General features: G+C 35.4%; 1 protein-coding gene across 1 annotated transcript in view; it reads right to left on the bottom strand.

The window, feature by feature from the left end:
* LOC136034728 (uncharacterized) overlaps nucleotides 1-16,260 on the bottom strand; it is a 54,579-nt gene extending 38,319 nt beyond the window's left edge. Inside the window, exon 1 of the mRNA XM_065716094.1 lies at nucleotides 16,166-16,260. The gene's annotated coding sequence lies outside the window, so the exon portion shown is untranslated. The remainder of the gene's footprint in view (nucleotides 1-16,165) is intronic.
* Nucleotides 16,261-16,705: the final 445 nt, after the last annotated feature.

Genomic DNA, 16,705 nt, shown 5'->3' with positions numbered 1-16,705 from the left:
GTTTTGAAAATTTTTCATTTATTAAAGCAAAATATTTAAAATGTATTTTGTTCGAAGTAAAGTGCAAATTATGTTCTGGTCTTGAAAAAGGATGGGGGTTGTCAGCCTACTTGTGTTAAATTTTTCTAGTTTTGAGTTTAACTTGGTTATTTATTATAATTTCTATTCGTTTTAAGTGTCATTTATTTATTGAAGATGATTTGTGGCAGTTTCACGCTTGGAAGGTTATTTAAATTTATATCTGCTCATTTTTAGCTTAATGAAGCTCTTTACTTTTCTTTGAAAAACTTGTTTTGGAGAATTTTTTTTACTTTAATAATTGGAAAAGATAAGTATATTGAACAGTGTGGTTTTATTCGTCAAATCATTGACACATCCACCATGACAACCAAGAAAGTGGAATAAATTAGCAAAAATAAACAAACAAGACATTAAACGACACTGAGACAACATAGAAGAGGTCAAGAGAAAAAGGAAACAAAAATTGTCCGCCATTTTTCAAGATGACTATAAAAAATGTTTTTAACACCTGAAAGCGCTGGTAAAACAAATATATTAGTTATAATGAAGAGTAGTTTAAAAGGAATGGGATCGTTTTGTAAAAACCTTGAAAATATAGGCTCCTCACAATATTTCTGATTTCGAGTCATGGACCATATGAGGATAAAACGAAAGTAAGGGAGGTAGAGAAGGCTTTAGACTGTGAGTTGAGGAGTTAAAAAGATTGCCAAGGATCTGCAAGATACAATCAAAGAGCATAATGGTAAGATGGTAAGACTAATCGCAGTTAACGAGAGGCACGGGATCTCAATTAGTGACAATGAAAATGTCAAGAAAGATGAACAAGACATATTGAGAAGATGAAAACTGCAATAAAATTGTGAGAAAATAAATAAAAAGAATGAAAATAATACAAGAGACAGAACTAATACGGTCAAACATTAATAATCAGGTGTTGATAATGTGGTAAATGAGATTTTGAAACATGGTAGCAGCAAAGTTAAGAGATAAATTACTGAATATTCTGAATACGATTTTTGAAAAAGACGAAGGGCCTAGTGATCTTAGGTAAACTTAGTTGCGCCCTTCATAAAAAAGATTGATGAGAGTGAGTTTGGCAAATATAGAGTAAATATCTTGATTTCTGTAGGAAGCAAAGTTGTTAGCATAATGCTACTGAATTAAACTAAGAGATGCTGTAAGTAAAGTTTTAAGAGAAGAACAGAGCAGTTTTAGGAAGAGGAAAGGATCTCTTGAGTAAACCTTTCACTAGGTCGGAGGTGTCTGAATCATCAGAGTAGAAACCCTTGGGTAGTTCCCTGTCACAAATCACTATCCAGCAGCTCCCCTCTCCTTTTGGTGTACCTTTCCTATAACCTTTCAGCGGGTCTTTAGCTTTCCCGATATGGTATAGCCAGGCATGGAAAAAGTCCCAAAGCTGCCAGTAGGAGAATCCGAAAGAACTCCAAAAGCTGCCGAATCTGCCAAGAAATTTTTAAGAATGCATTAGTAAATACGCCTTTTTACTTAGACGCTTTTGTTGTGTAGTTTCGTGTTATTTAGAAGTTTTTGCTGTTTAGTTTGTCGTTGCCAATTTACTTTAGATTAGTATTATGATTTTGTGTTTTTGCGACAAGCATTGATGCTTACCGCTATTCGTAATAATAAATAAATAAATAATAAATTTCACTAGACCATGAAAAGTGTCAAGAAGCATTGCTATTAGGCTACCCCACTTTTTTCACGGCAGGATGTAGCTTTCCTGTCATACTTTTAGGGCCACTAGGTGCCATTTTCTTGTTTCTATCCTTTTTTTCCTTGTATGTAAAGACAGAATCTTTTTTAAGATCCTTTTCGATGGCATTAATCAGGCTAGGAGATATGTCAAGTTTTACCCTTATTTCTAACTTGTTTACCAAAAATAGTTCTTAGAAAGAGCGTGTATACTAGCGCCTTAAGAATAAAGCGTTCTAATAATAAATTTGATTTATTGATAAAAAAAAATATACAAAAATTTTTTCGTTGTCTTCAGATTGCTTCCTTGAGATGTAGATCCTCATCGAAAACAGGTAGTAGTGATGGATGATTTGGATTCACTATATATTCGTCTTGCAATGAAAAGTCAGGGTCACATTTCTTACAATATAGTGGAACTTTACTTCTATTATATCTTTTTGTTAAGTCAATAATGCTTCTTTCACTCATAACATAAAATGCACGTGTTTCAATTTGCTTATTCACTGCAATGTCCCACAATAAATCTTTATTCTCCATAACAGCCAAATAAAAAGCTAGGCTTATAATCATAATAGTCATTGCCTTCACAATGATGACATAGAAACCATTCTCTTATTATTCCAACAGTTGAAGTGTAGAACAGGTTCTTCTTATAATTAACAAGAGCTAAGAGCTCATATGGCACTTGTGACGAGGCAAGAAGAGCTAAGAGCCAAGAGATCATATGATATGGGCTCTAGCAAAATTCTATGAACCAATAGATTGATTTAAAAGGAAAATAAGACGCTTAATGCCGATCAGGATTTAAAATAAGAGCTCTGAGTCATGATGTCCTTCTAAATATCAAAATTCATTAAGATCCGATCACCCACTCATATGTTATAAATACCTAATATTTTCTAATTTTTCCTCTCCCTTTAACCCCCTAGATGGTCGAATCTGGGAAAACGACTTTATCAAGTCAATTTGTGCAGCTCCCTGACACGCCTACCAATTTTCATCGTCCTAGCACACCCAGAAGGACCAAACTCGCCAAATCGCTGAACCCCTCCCCCAATTCCCCCAAAGAGAGCGAATCCAGTACGGTTCCGTCAATCACGTATCAAGGACATTTGCTTATTCTATCCACCGAGCTTCATCCCGATTCCTCCACTCCAAGTGTTTTCCAATATTTCCCCCTCCAACTCTCCCCAATGTCAAAAGATCTAGTCGGGATTTGAAATAAGAGCTCTGAGACATAAATTCCTTCTAAATATCAAATTTCATTAAGATCCGATCACATATTCGTAAAATAGAAACACCCCAATTTTCAAGTTTTCAAGGAATTCCAGTTTCCCCCTCCAACTCCCCCCAATGTCACAGGATCTGGTCGGAATTTAAAATTAGAGCTTTAAAGCGCAAGACCCTTCTAAATATCAAATTTAATTAAGATCTGGTCACCCTTTCGTAAGTTAAAAATACCTCAATTTTCAAAATTACCCCCCCCCCAACTCCACCAAAGAGAGCAGATTCGGTCCGATTATGTCAGTCACGTGTCTTAGACAGGTTCTTATTCTTCCCATCCGGTTTCATCCTGATCTTACCGCTTTAAGTATTTTCTAAGATTTCCGGTTCCCCTCAGCTGCCCCCCCCCCAATTACGCTGGATCCGGTTGAGATTTAAAATAAGAGATCTGAGTCACGAGGTCCTTCTAAATATGAAGTTTCATGAAGATCCGATCACTCCTTCGTAAGTTTAAAATACTTCATTTTTCTATTTTTTCAGAATTAACCCCCCCCCCGAAAAAAAAAGAGCGGATCCATTTCAATGTAAATCACGTATCTAAGACTTCTGCTTATTTTTCCCACCAAGTTTCATCCCGATCCCTCCAATCTAAGCGTTTTCCATGATTTTAGGTTCCCCCACCCCAAACTCCCCCCATGTCACCAGATCCGGTCGGGACTTAAAATAAGAGATCTGAGACATGGTATCCTTCTAAATATCAAATTTCATTGCGATCCGATAACCCGTTCGTAAGTTAAAATACCTCATTTTTTCTAATTTTTCAGAATTACCCCCACCCAACTACCCCAAAGAGAGCGGATCCGTTCCTGTTATGTCAATAGTGTATCTAGGACTTGTGCTTATTTTTCCCACCAAGTTTCATCCCGATCCCTCCACTCTAAGTGTTTTCCAAGTTTTAGGTTTCCCCCTCCCAACTCTCCCCCCCCATGTCACCAGATCTGTTCAGGATTTAAAATAAGAGCTCTGAGACACAATACCCTTCTAAATATCAAATTTCTTTGAGATCGGATCACCCGTTCATAAGTTAAAAATACCTCAATTTTTCTAATTTTTCAGAATTACCCCCCCCCCCCCCCCAACTACCCCAAAGAGAGCGGATCCGTTTCGGTTATGTCAATCATGTATCTAGGACTTGTGCTTATTTTTCCCACCAAGTATCATCCCGATCCCTCCACTCTAAGTGTTTTCCAAGTTTTAGGTTTCCTCCTCCCAACTCCTCCCCCCCCCCAATGTCACCAGATCAGTTCGGGATTTTAAATAAGAGCTCTGAGACACGATATCCTTCTAAATATCAAATTTCATTGAGATCCAATCACCTGTTCGTAAGTTAAAAATACCTCATTTTTTCTAATTTTTCAGAATTAACCCCCCCCCCCCCCAACTACCCCAAAGAGAGCGGATCCGTTCCGGTTATGTCAATCATGTATCTAGGACTTGTGCTTATTTTTCCCAACAAGTTTCATCCTGATCCCTCCACTCTAAGTGTTTTCCAAGTTTTAGGTTTCCCCTCCCAACTCCCCCCCCCCAATGTCACAAGACCTGTTCGGGATTTAAAATAAGAGCTCTGAAACACGATATCCTTCTAAATATCAAATTTCATTGACATCCGATCACCCGTTTGTAAGTTAAAAATACCTCATTTTTTCTAATTTTTCAGAATTAACCCCCCCCCCCCCCAACTACCCCAAAGAGAGCGATCCGTTCCGGTTATGTCAATCATGTATCTAGGACTTGTGCTTATTTTTCCCACCAAGTTTCATCCCGCTCCCTCCACTCTAAGTGTTTTCCAAGATTTTAGGTTTCCCCCTCCCAACCCCCCCCCCCCAAATTTCACCAGATCCGATCGGGAAAAATAACAGCTCTGAGACACGACATCCTTCCAAACATCAAATTTCATTAAGATCTGATCCACCGTTCTTAAGTTAAAAATGCTTCAATTTTTCTATTTATTCCGAATTAACGGGCCCCCACTCCCCCCCAGATGGTCAAATCAGCAAAACGACTATTTCTAATTTAATCTGGTTCGGTCCCTGATACGCCTGTCAAATTTCATCGTCCTAACTTACCTGGAAGTGTCTAAAGTAGCAACACCAGGACCGACAGACTGACAGACCAACAGAATTTGCTATTGCTATATGTCACCTGATTAATACCAAGGTCCATAAAAACCACAACGAAACCAGTCTCTTAGAAATAAACTAAAGTGCTTTTAGGGTTTTTTCTATCATACCATGATAGGTATTTTCCCACTGTTCACACTTATTATAGTGACAGTTGGAGCGTAGAAATCCTCTAATGTGAGTCACAACATCACTCTTTTCTCGTAATTTTCTGCCTATAGTTCCTTATTTAGTTACAATTTTACCCTGGAAAAAATTCTGTTTTTGCAATTACATTATATTTCCTTCCAAATGTATATTCTAATTTCAACCTTTACCTTGGTTATTTTTTATTTTTTTTAAGAGTTTCATGTTTTATTGTTGGATGTATAGACACTTTGTCATTTTTTGAAAGTCACAATCCTAACATTTTCTAGACCTGCGCAATCCTTCCCCCAAAGTCTAGTTCACGGGGTTTTCGGATCAGATTTTTTATTCCTTATTTTTTTTCTTTTTCAAGAGTTTTATGTTTTATTGTTGGATGTATAGACACTTCCTCATTTTTTGAAAGTCACAATCCTAACATTTTCTAGACCTGTGCGATCCTTCCCCCAAAGTCTATTTCACGGGGTTTTCGGATCAGATTTTTTATTCCTTTTTTTTTTCTTTTTCAAGAGTTTTATGTTTTATTGTGGGATATACAGAAACATTGGCAATTTTTTGAAAGTCATAAACCCGGACTTTTCTAGTCCTGCAAGATGAGCAAAAGTATGCTGATTAAAAGCAGGCTATGAACAAAAGTATGCTGATTTTGTTAATTCAAAAGAGAGCTTGTCCAAAAGAGAGCTTGTAAATATGAATATTCTCTCATTAGAACAATTTATCACTAAGGTTGAAATAGAAGTGATTAATAAAGGGAAGTTATTCCATATGACTTTGATCTGGTAAATATTATCAAATTTTTGCTCACAAGTTGTTTGGTGTTATGAGGGGGAGGTCCATGATGACTGTATACATTCAAAATGAGGATGCAGCAGAGATGATTCAGAGCAATGAAAAATTGATGATATCAAGGTAATGTCAAGAATGCAAGTGCCCCTTGTGAGAGAAGTCGTGAATGGGGGTCTCCTCAATATGACAACAGAAGATATAATAGGTTCTGCAAAGTGCAATGGTTGTATTTGAAGTAGTAAGACAGAAAAAAAAACTGGGAAACAAAAAAAAACTGGAAGACAGTTTTGCAATAATGGTGATATTTGAAGGTGATACATTACTTCTAAACATTTAGTGTTGTGGGACGAAACGAAAAGTTCATGTTAATATTTGTAGAATCATGCACTGCCACAAATGTCAAGAGTATGGTTACCTGCAAAAGGATTGCAGAGCCAACGAGCCAGTTTCCCTATGTTCTTCAAACAGAAATCTCACCACATAAATGTCCTTTGAAAGTGATGTATCACCAGAATGACTAAGGGCATATTTTTGCACCAACTGCAGAGGAAATCAACCCTCTGCATCATTTCCTCGTCATGTGAGGAAAAAAATCATGAAATACTTCCAGTGGTAGAAACTTATCAAATGGGATACCGGATGGCTCGAGTAATACATAAGAGCTATGCAGATACAGCTAACAGGATGCATTTGCAAAGATTAGCACTGAACACACCTGTATCAGATGACAATGCTGAACAAAAAAGAAAGGCTATAAAACAAGAAACTGCAAAAAAGGCAATAAGTTTACTCTGCAAAGTAGAATTGTTAGAAATAAGCAGCATATCTGATTGAATTGAAAGACTTTGAAGATTTATAGAAGAACTAGAGCAATGTTTTTTTAATCAGCAAAAGATTGCCAGTGTTTGTAAGCTGAATGGAATACTTGAAAATGCCCAAAATAGACCTTAAAATTTTACCACGGAATGTCCCATCAATCAGGAAAATGAGACTGATGTAATATGCACAAGAGAAATAGATGCTACTATACATGGATTTGACTGTTAAAGGATATAATGTAATAAGAAAAGACAGGTCAGAAGGCACAAAAGGTGGAGTACTGATTTGTGGGAAAAGACTGTTACATTTTACAGAGTGAGAAATTAATCTGTAAGATCATTCAGATTATAAACTGAAATCAATGGTTGCAGTGTACTTCAACAAGATGGATCAACCACTAACATTATAAATATGTAATACAAATGAAAACAATGATGACATTGGTAGTATTGTTAATGAGCTATCACAGAGGATTCCTGCTAATGAATAACTGATTATAACAGGTGATAGTAATCCCAACGAAAACGTTTGGTGCAAATGTGACATAGTAAACTCACTTGGAAGGAGTATAAAAAAGTTTTTGCTAGATTCCCAAGTTTATCTTGCCATTCCCAAAAGATTGCAAACCCATAAAACCATCTTACTGGTAGTCACATAACAATTGAAATAATTTTACTAGCCCTAACTTAGCCATAAGGACTATTGTTGTGGGTCATAATGTCAGCAGTAATCCAGCCCAATTGAATAGTAAAAGCACTCCTCAATTTCGATTGAAGAAAGCAATTTAGCCACAGTATGGGTACCAACTTGAAGAAATATCAATTTGGGCATTGGTGGATGCAGGAGCATCAAAATGTGAAAAAAATTGCATACTCCAAGGATGTTTATTGAAAGCAGCAAAGAAAACTATTCCAGTGAAATATAAAACAAAGAGAGCACACAAAAATAACATTTGGTGGAACAGTGAATGTGAAGATACAAAAAATCAATATGAGAAAAATGTCAAGATTATGCTTCAATAACAACTTTAAAAGATCTGATCAATGTGAAACGCTCTTATGCAAAATTCGAGAAAATGGTGTCATCAGCAAAATAAAATATTACAGAGACTTTGCTAATCTGGATTTCATAAAACCAGCAGTTAAAGTTTATGTTTTTATACACAGAATTCAGTAAAAACAAAACAAGCAACCCAACTCTAATTTATAAGAATGTGACTTTGGAAAGTGACATGGAAAAGGCTAATATAAGTCTCAAACATATGAATAAAACAATTGGAATTGAGGACCCAGGTAAAGAGGCAGTAGCAAGAATGGCAGCAAAAGTGTAACAATTGGCTGACAAACATCAATATGAACCATATAATCAACCTTTTTCTTTGTTCGAAATCTAAAACATCATCAGTTATTTACCAAATACAGCCCCAGGTACAGATATGGTGTGTCCAAAATTAGTTTAAAACCTCCCACAAGAATGGATAAGTGTGGAGTGCAGGAGTAATAAATAATGCTGGGACGAGTGGATATTTCCCAAAAGTATGGAGGACAGGATTGATTCCTAAGCCAGGTAAAGACACATCAAAGCTAGAAAACCATAGATTTATTACTTTATCGCCTGTATGGGAAAAGTGTACAAAATACTTGTAAAGAAAAGGGTAAACTGGGAAGTAAAGAAGAGAAAGACAATCAACATATGCTTCATATGCTTCGTGTTGCTTCAGTAGAAATAAGGGTGCAATAGAGACCCTGGTTTCTTTTCAAAGAGATTCTGTTCATGCTTTAAAAACGGACTCAAAATGGTAGCCATCTCCCTACATGATGATAGTGCATGATAACGCAATTTTTCAAGCTGAGGCAATAGCAATAAAGACAGCAGTGATGTATGCAAAAGAAACTCTGAAACTTGATTGTCATAACATGATGATTGGCTCTGATTCAAAGAGCACACTGGAAGCCATTACCAATATAAGTAGAGGAGGGAAATGGTCAAGGGAAGTATTTAGCTGTTATAGGGAATTACTCAAATTACCTACATGTCAGTAGCTTGTTTTACAGTGGGTTCTAGCTCATGTTAATAGAATAGAAATGAACTAGCCAACTAAGCTGCAAAAAATGGCACCACTATTAGTTGGCTTTTTATAAGATGTGAGACTCCAACTCAGATTATGATGATTGAAGAGTTTCTAAAAAGAAGCAAGCAGAGATACTGTTTTGAGGAAAATTGTTATCTCTCTGGAAACTGGTTTACAACTCAAAAAATCAAAAGGAAGTCAGAAGTGAAACTTTACAGGATGCTAACAAGAAGGGTAGAATCCATAGCACCTAAGGTCCAGACATGCAGGCACTCATTCATACCTTGCAAAATTACATGAAGAGGAAAGTAGTTGTAATTATTATAACAATGGAGGGTGTGATTATTGATTGTGATCATTAAATGCACCACAGAGGATCCATAGAATCATTTGTCTTGGAACAAAAAGAAAATATTTCTGAAAATCTATTTCTGGGTGGTTCCCCAAAAGATGGACTAGTCATATGCTTAGTGGTGCAATTCTTAGAAAAAAACCGGATATGATCAGAGGATTTGATTTAAGATGTTAAGAATCATTTAATTTCCAGCTTAGCAAGTGAATATTTGAAGAACATAGAGAGAGACCATGTAGTCAAAAGGATTTCAAAATCTGTCTCATCTCATCATCCTTGATGTGTAAACTTCAAAGTGTCTTGTACTCCAGTGATTTGAGGTAATTAATATTTTGATGTGGGGAATATACATAGTAAAAAGGGGAGAACATTTTTTTTTTACTGGTTATTATTAAATCATAAAAATTGTATTTGCACAGACTGCAGCCTCATGTCTAGAAAAAGACAAAAATACTTGGTTGAATTCTTGCATTCAATTTATTGATCAACTGCTTTAAAACAAACAAGCAAAGAAATGCTACAATAAGTTACAGAAGTGGAGAATCTAGAAGCTCTCATGACAGTTATTATTCTTTCTTCCATTGAAATTATCTTGGGTGAATATAGAATTGTTTGCAAAGGTGAAGAAGGGGGGGGGGGTCTTAAAACCTTCACTTCCAGATTTAAGGAATATGCACATGTTCTAATGGCAGTTTTTTTGCTATTAAGCTGTGCTTTATAGGCTGCTTGTCATCACATATGTTATTAATAGGACTTTCTGAACATCTGTTACCAAAATTTTCCTGCTGAAAGCAAAGTTTAGTAATGTCTTGTCTGTTAAAGGAGTGCTAAATTGAGGCAAAATCATCAAAACGGAAAAGAAGAAATGAAAAGTATATATAGGCTGCAAAAAAAACATTTGCTGTCAATGGAAAGTTGAATATCTATTCAGTATAGATGCAAGGTTTTTATTAAGTTTAAAAGAGGGGAGGTGCCCATTTCCTTGCATATATACATGCTCAGATCTAGATTTCAAATTCAATGTTGAGAAGACAGGTTACTTGGAATAGAAATAAATGACACTAAAGAGGTGATGTTAGGTAATGAGAAAATTAGATCAAGTGGATATCTCAATTTCCTGGTACAAGGGAATCACTGGAGGGGGGAGATAAAGTGGGCCTGTAATTGATGGGGAATTGCAGGAGGAAGCAGTAACAATACAAAAAGTACAACAGCCACAGCTGAGGGTGTTTTTCACACCTGAAAAAAAGTTGGGAAGAATAGGAAGGTAAGTCTATGAACTAAGATTTAAATGTGGAAAACCACAGTAATGAGGTTATCAAGCCTTATTTCCAAACATGGGTGCTTTGAAAGGCTGATGAAATTTTGTTAAACGATTTCCAGAGGAATCACCAATGGAAAGTCTTAGATACTGAGTTGACTGACAATGTACCAAACAAGAATAGATTAAGGTGGCAGATGTGCAAGTCCAGCTGCATTGACTGCAGGCTAATTCATACTGAAGTAAGTTGTTAGTAGTAATAGTAGCATCCATAAGAACTAAGTACACATTATAATGCAAACACAAAAAACCATTAAAGTTTGGTAGTTTACCACTTCTCATCAGCAGTTGGTTTATAATCCCAAATTATGCCAATTTAAAATAAAGAGAACAAAATCAGCAAATGTTTGTAAATACAGCCTGATTCTGAGATGAAATCACAGAAATAAGAAACAAGACATTAAAAATATGATGCTTAAGACTAAATATGAAAGCATGGAATGGCAATGAAAAGAGTAAAAACAAGTTTCTAGGGCATAACTGTTCTACATCTATAATATTTAGTATAAAAAAAATAATTTTTTTTAATAAAGAATCATTTTTTTCTTTATCCAAATTGCTGTTATAAATTCATCAATACAAAAATTAGCATTCCAGTCTGATTAGGTATATTGATATATCTCTTTTAAGAACTCAAGGTCAACTCACAAAGGGTTGGTATAGTCAGAGAAGTTTGTTCAATTGAACTATTGCCTTGTTCCTATGATTTGAACTTCATGCTTCTTGGGATTTGATACCTTGTATCACCCTTACAAGGGTTTGAAATACAAAACTTGCAACTTTGACAAAAAAAACAAATAATCAATCAAAGTTTAGATATTGTAGTAGTAATTGTATAATAAAATATTGTAAATGCTTTCAGGGTTGCTTCAATTATGTTCTACAAATATAATCTTCTTCTGTTTCAGCAACTGTAGGTTTTTCAGTTGAGACTATTCAGCCCTTTTCCTTTTGACTCACTCGGTGAGTTGCTCCTTATTTAACAAGTATTGTTTTGAATGTGATTAAATATCATGCAGTAAATCTTTTGATCCTAGGAGTTGAAATATCAGAGAATATACATTGAGTTCAGTGATCTGTGTACCAGCATGGGCAGCTAGACTCTTAGCTGACGGTGAGATTTTGTCGTGTTTGATGCACTTCAATGGTTAATTGTCTCATTTTTTATATTGCAATGTCTGCAAAGGGGCGCTGGGCAAATTGAGCCACTTGAAATTGGAAACTGATACGAAAATGCTTGAAAATTTTGACCATTTGAGCCTGAACTGATTCTATGATATTTTTGATAGGTGCTTGTTGGGGAAGGGAGATGGATTTGGTTTATTCTTATTTAACTACATCTCTGATAATCTGCAGCAATACTATGTCTCTAATGGGGATTGTTCTCTCACTTGGCTGGTGAACAGTTTGGGAATTTTTTGCAATTTTGTTACCTGTTATACCTGAGTGGCTAGGAGCATAGTGAATGTATATTCTTATGCCTCTTGAAGTAAGAGTACAAATAATATTAAGACAATAAACTGTGCTTACATCCATCTTGTATTGAGAAGCAACAGCTCAAGGCTTGACAAAGAGTCAGAATAAAGGCCACTATAACAATTGTGAATTAGAAATCAAAGGATGATAATTCATAACATGTTCTAATGTCATGATTATGGCTTTTAACTCTGCAGACATTACTGATACATTATCATACAGTCCCTCATCCATAGCAATACTGAGGGATGGGAGAAAAGTTCCATGTGCCACCTTCTCTGTCATTTTGGACCCATGAGCAAAAATTGGGAAATGGTCCTTGTATGTAATAGTGTTAAATTCAGCTCTAGATGAAAACAGTCAAGATAAATTCTTCAGCCCACTTTGCAAAGTTAGAGCTTATTATTGGTATTGACCAGCTTCATGGGAGGGGGGAGTGGGTGCAATGGACTTTGCCGGCACAGGAAGCTTTTTTTGTACTGGCAAACTCATTTGTAGTGCCTCTATATATAGATGGATTTCTTAACCAGTTATAAAGGGTATGTGAGCTATTGTCTTCTATTTTTGACAGGTAATATATTAGAAGAAACCTTTATCTTTAATTTGTAGTCGAAAATCCACTCTCAGTAAGCAGAAACTTAGTACTTGTTGTTTTCCAAAGACCAAATTTGAGGTGGACTATATCATTTGTGTTGTTTCAATTTTTGCATCTGGCTCTTCACACAAGCACCATTATAGCCTTCTTGAGATTAGCCTTAACTTGTAATTCATTTAAATAAGTTGCTGGAGATAGTCCTTTTTAGAACTGTTCTCCTTGCTGCCTTTTTTAGTCTCCATTTATTTTGGGACTCATTTGATCACCATGCTTTAGGGTATATTCAGGTTTTGTTTTTCTGGGTGTTGTCTTGGGGATGGCATGATTAGCTGTATTTAGTATGGATGCCAAAACTTCACCATGTCTGTTGGCTGTCATAATTGACATATATGACATCTGGGGAGTGGGTTTGTTTATTGAAAAGATGAGGATAGTAAATGATAAAAGATCATGGATAGTGGCATATGCCCCCACCTCCACCATTGTTTAATCCACTGTGTTTGAACCATCATGTGAACTTTGAGAGACTTTACAAGCCAAAATGAGGTTACTATGGGATTTGTTCAGGAATATTTGGGGTAGAGTCTGGGAGGTATTTGGGGAATTCTTAGCATTGCCTGTTTGAACAAGCTTTAATGCAAAAAAAAAAGGGAAAAATTACAACACCAAACCATCTGCCCTCTTGTGATGGGAGGTCTTCACCATCCAAAAAAAAAAAAGTATAGTCCAGAGAGCAGTCTGGTACAAGATTTGTTGGATTTCCTTCCTATACCTTGAGTTAAACATACACAAGAATTTCTGATGGATTTGTCAAGATGTTGCTGTTGTCTAGCTAATTTTGAAGTTTCATAATTTCATCTAATTCATGTGCCATTGCTAAATTATGATTGTTCTTTGCTAAAAGCAAAATTTGCTTGGTGATTGTTTATATAAATAGTAGAATAGGATTGTATTTTGTGAATAATATGTGCTATAAATACAAGCTAACCAAATTTTCTTAATAGTTTTGCCATATAGACAGCAATCCAGACCAACCCAAAATTAAGCTTTCTGAACATCCAAAAATATAGCAACCTTCATGTAGTTACTGGTTGCAGATTTTAGTTTAAGTCTAGCTAGCAATACACTAAAATAAAAATTAAAAGATCTTAGTTGTAGATGCATGAAAAACTCCTTATTCAGAAGCTTTTTCCATCAGTTGCTTGGAGGAAGATAGATATAAAACCTATGATCTAAGATTGAGTTCCTTAGTTGTTGCCTAACACAACCAAAAATTTATAAAAATAAAAACTTGTCCTATATTCAGCAAATGTTTGCAATTTCTTCCTGTAAAGAAAACACTGTAATGATAAAGAGTAGAACCATTATATTCCTCTTTTGATACTCTTCCCAAATATAATGGTTGCTGCTGTGTCAACTGTGCCTCTTTCCCCTATAAGGACTAAATATCAGCAAATTCTTAAATTGCAACTTGGAGCAATTGAAGGATTTTCTATCCTGTAGCATTGCTCAGCATTCCTTCAAAAATTGCCATGTGGATCAATTTGGAATTGCTTCAACTATTGAGTTGGTTTTATTGACTAGGGTTTATGTTCTGGTCTGGGACTCCAAGGTGTCCCATTCCATATTGCTCAACTCCTTGTCAAGTGAGACTTCAAATTCTTTGACAGTCTTACTGGATACAGTATGATTGCTCAGGGAGTTCTACTGGTCTACTACCCAGTTGGTTAGGAAGTGATGGCATTCTCTCCTCTGAGCATTGACCTTTATGAGCTTCTTAGAATGACCCCTTGTCTGCTGTGATGAATCAATGAAGAAGAGACCATGAATTGGATTGTTGTGAATCAATTTGTAAGTGTTAATCATGTCATCCCTTTTTCTTCAGTAAGTCATACTGCATAAGTTCAGAGTTTGCAGTCTCATTGGGTAAGGATATAGCCCTGGGTTATTTACAAAAAAAAAAACAAATAAAAAGATCATAATTGAATCATTCACATGGAATAGACAACTATGAAACATTAGTTTTACATTGCATTTTGAACCCAATGGAATGTTTTATCTTAGTTCTACAAGCAAAAAATAACAATGAACAAGGTATCACTTTTAAGGGTAAAATTCTAGTTAATTGACTTCTTGCTATCTCAGAAAGGGTTTAGGTTAGGAAAATGAAACTTTCAGGGATGAATCTACAGACTAAAGTATATCCTGGGAAGGTATTTTGAAGAAACTACCTCTACTCCTTCTCCCTCTAGAGGGCCATAACCTTTGATGACCTTTAAAAATATGTGTGTTATAAAAGTGAAACCTTGCAAAATAGATCTTCTGCTTAATTGAAGTACAACAAAATTGTTTTCAGCTTCATAACTTTGCTCAATTCCATTTTATAAGGTTTTAAAGATATGCAAATACATTTCCTAAATTAAAAAAAAACGATTGATATGGCTCAAAATTCTACTCAAATAACAGGAATTGTATTTTCAGAACTAAAGGCAGAGAAAAAGCAACTACTAACTGAAAATTAAGGTAAAATGTTGTTTTGTCAAAATTTCTATAGGTATAGACCTGTCATGTAGGCAAATTTCAGGGCCCTCTAGAGGGAGAAGGATTGGAGATGGGTACTTTAAAATACCTTCCTGGGATACACTTTAGCCTGTAGACCCATCCCTGAAAGTTTCATTTTCCTAACCTAAACCCTTTCTGAGATAGCAAGAAGTCAATTAACTAGAATTTTACCCTTTTAAGGTTTGTTTAAGAGTTCCAAGTTGTATTTGTAAGGGTAGCATAAAATGAATCTGAGTTAATAGGCTACTTACATTTTATTGTCACATTTCCTTCAGAGGAGCTCTAACTATACAATGTTTGGGCTATTAAACTTACCCTCCTTAATAGGACTAATTTACTTGAAAGTTCAGTAGGTTAAATGGTATTAATAGGCTAGTCTAGTCTAATGTAGGTTAACCTATTTAAGACCATGGTAAAATTATGACAGTTCATATATTTAACTTACCAATAAAGTGAACACACCACTTGATGTCTTTTTTTATGTTCTTTATGAATATAATAATTGCTTCTACCACAAATTAAAATTTAAGCAGTTTTTGAGCTCTTAAAAATGCCAAATTTTCAATTAAAGTATGAGTTATTGCTTATTTTCAATAAAATAATACTATGTTTTCTCAGCATTTTCCAACAAAATAATGATGCTATATTATCTCAGCACTAAATTATTTATAATAAGATTAGTTTAGGTAAAAAAAGTACCTAAATTTGAATTTGCAGTAGAAGCGATTATTATATTCCGAAAGAGCATAAAACAAGGCATTGTTCACTTTATTGGTAAGTCAGTTACATGAACTGTCATAAATTTACCCAGGCATACAATTTTACTCAAAAATATTCTTAGCTGCAAAACATTATACACAAAAAAACTTTAAGAATATAATATGAAGAATTTATAAACCTGAAGAGTTGACAATGTCACTTTAAAAAATTCAGATTAGTCTGCTGTTTTAAAACAGAAAATTTGGCCGGGCTTTCTTCCTTTCTTCTATAAATGTTGAATACTTGGCTGCCAAACTTTTGGACACCAAAGTGTCCAAATTACCAAAACGGGGACACTTTTAGTGTCCATGGTGAAACAAATTTGCCGCTCACGCTAAACATAGATTTTTACCACATGGTACAAATACAATATAATACTACTACTACTACTGCTAACAACAACTTACTGTAGCACCAAGCCGCCTGTGGCCAATGCAGCTACGCATACTTCTCTAGCGTCCTTGTGTGTTCAAAGCCTCCCTCTTTACAACTTCAAGAAATTTCTTATTTCCCTTAAATCTTTCCTTACGAATCCATACTGCCCCATTGAAGCCCGACCTTCTTTTATTTTACCTTAGGTGGCTTGCCAACAAAGATAATCTTTGCCAATCTGTCATTCCTTATCTGCAAAACGCACTTTAGCCATCTTAACCCCTTTCTCCTTATAGACTTAGAAAGG

This window comes from Artemia franciscana, chromosome 13, assembly GCF_032884065.1.
Source record: "Artemia franciscana chromosome 13, ASM3288406v1, whole genome shotgun sequence".
In the NCBI taxonomy this organism is placed as follows: domain Eukaryota; kingdom Metazoa; phylum Arthropoda; class Branchiopoda; order Anostraca; family Artemiidae; genus Artemia; species Artemia franciscana.
This window is presented reverse-complemented; position numbering and strand designations above follow the sequence as displayed.